This window comes from Centruroides vittatus, unplaced genomic scaffold, assembly GCF_030686945.1.
Source record: "Centruroides vittatus isolate TY-2023 unplaced genomic scaffold, ASM3068694v2 contig_1392, whole genome shotgun sequence".
Taxonomy (NCBI): Eukaryota; Metazoa; Arthropoda; class Arachnida; order Scorpiones; family Buthidae; genus Centruroides; species Centruroides vittatus.
The window spans coordinates 125,099-127,011 of NW_027120876.1; the positions used below are offsets into that span (position 1 = coordinate 125,099).

Here is a 1,913-nt window from a genome sequence, read left to right on the forward strand (position 1 = left end):
ACATTAAATAGCATAGGTACAAGATTTTATGTTTATCCTTAATTCTCATTGTGCCTGGGCCTTTATTCTCATAACGTTGACCTTAAAGCGATTCTTACACCATTGTTTTAATTGTTAACGAAACCACAAGGAAATGTAAATGAAGTAAGAGGTGCCTTTGAAGGTTATTTATGTAAATATTCATAATTAAATTGATTGTAAATATGGCTCTTATAACATATATTATATTTTAATATGATATATGTTATAATATAATATATTGTAATATGATATATAATACCAATAAACTTTGGTATTTTTAACATGTCCATACTATAGTACGTACTGTACATGTTACAGAAGCCACAGTTTATTGTAAATTTTTATAATTAACGTGATAATAATCATTAAACAATTTGTTAAATAATCTCATTCACTGATGTGATAAGCCCGTAAGTATATTTATGTTTCTTGTTGATTTTCACTAACTACTAAACAGTATTAAGAATATTAAGGGCTAAAAGCTGATATATTATTCCATTAAATATATTTATTTTAGAATTAAAATTTATAAAAGAGACTTATCAATTTTTAGGTTTTGAAGTTGTTTTGAGGTTCAGAAGACCAGAAAACACAGAATAAAGAGATCTCGCCATCTGAAAAATTTCAAAAATTAAATATATCAATAGAATATTTCCATAATTAATATTATAAAATGTAACTAAATATACTTTAACTGGAAATTTCTTGGTAACGTTGAAGTAATCATTCATGGATATGCATAGAGATGCTTTACCAAATCTCTTCATAAAATTCAACATCTGTACAATAATTGATTGTCATTGTTGTATTTAAATTTTACAAAAAATTAACGGTTATGTATAAAAAACACAAATTTAAAATGTTTTACCTTTAATTTCTGTTCTAAACTCAGATCGCAATCAGCAAATCTTCTTATATCTTGAAAGGATGTTTGCATCTGAAAGGGGAAACAAGAAAGCAAATCTTTAATTAAATTCGTGAATGAAATTATTTTCATTTTAATAAAGTTTCTTACGTTTGACGTTAAAACAGACATCAGGAATCCAAATACAATACAGCCGAAACGTTATTAGAGCACATATTAGAAAAATAAAGACTTTCAATGCGAATTTCATTTTCGAGAAAATAGCAATAAAATAAAGTAGAGACGTTTCTGTTAATAATGCAGCATACACAATCGTTAATACATAATTGAATGGTCCGTTGAGTTGATTGGTGTAAGTCCAAATTTCATGGTGCTGTGCCATTATTTCTTCTAATTCCAAGTTCAAATTTGCATTATCTTTTGTCAATATGTATAGTTCTTCTGATACATTCTGGAATGCTGTCGTTAAAGTAACAATAATCAAGTTAATAAAGAAAGCGAGGTATACTATCCCTCCAGTTATCACAGTCATCCATATTCCAACTTGAATGCTACAAAAAAATGCTTTCATCTTGAATAATTCTCTTTTCTTCAAATCGTGATAAAAGAAAAATATATTTATCAGCTGAAGCCATAATGTAATAATTGTTGTCAAAATCATCGTGGCAATTTCTATGTGATTTATGATAGAAAACAGCTGATTTTGGCAAAAGTAATTCGAATTTCTTACTTTTAATTTTTGTGTTTAATTTTACTTATCTGACGATGCTGAACATTACGGCAAACGCTAAGGCAAAAATACAGACGCCCACTTTGACAAAGATGTCGTTGTCGACAATCGAATACCAGGATATACAGGGCGTTTTACTTGACAGAAAAGGAATTATCATGCATAAAGTAAGAAAGAAATGCATCCAGTACATAAATTCGATGAAAGATAAGTAAAATCTCTTTAGAAGCTTGTGCAAATAATTGTGGTTTCGTATGACACATGAACAAGGATTGAAGAAATGCAATCCGTATATCA

At 28.1% G+C, this 1,913-nt stretch overlaps 1 long non-coding RNA gene across 1 annotated transcript; it reads right to left on the minus strand.

Annotated features, from left to right (window-relative positions):
* Positions 1-509: 509 nt before the first annotated feature.
* Positions 510-965, minus strand: LOC136968111 (uncharacterized). The gene is made up of 3 exons (XR_010879604.1): positions 890-965; positions 711-800; positions 510-635 (listed from the first exon to the last, which is right to left on the minus strand). It is a non-coding gene; the product is annotated as an uncharacterized lncRNA (long non-coding RNA).
* Positions 966-1,913: the final 948 nt, after the last annotated feature.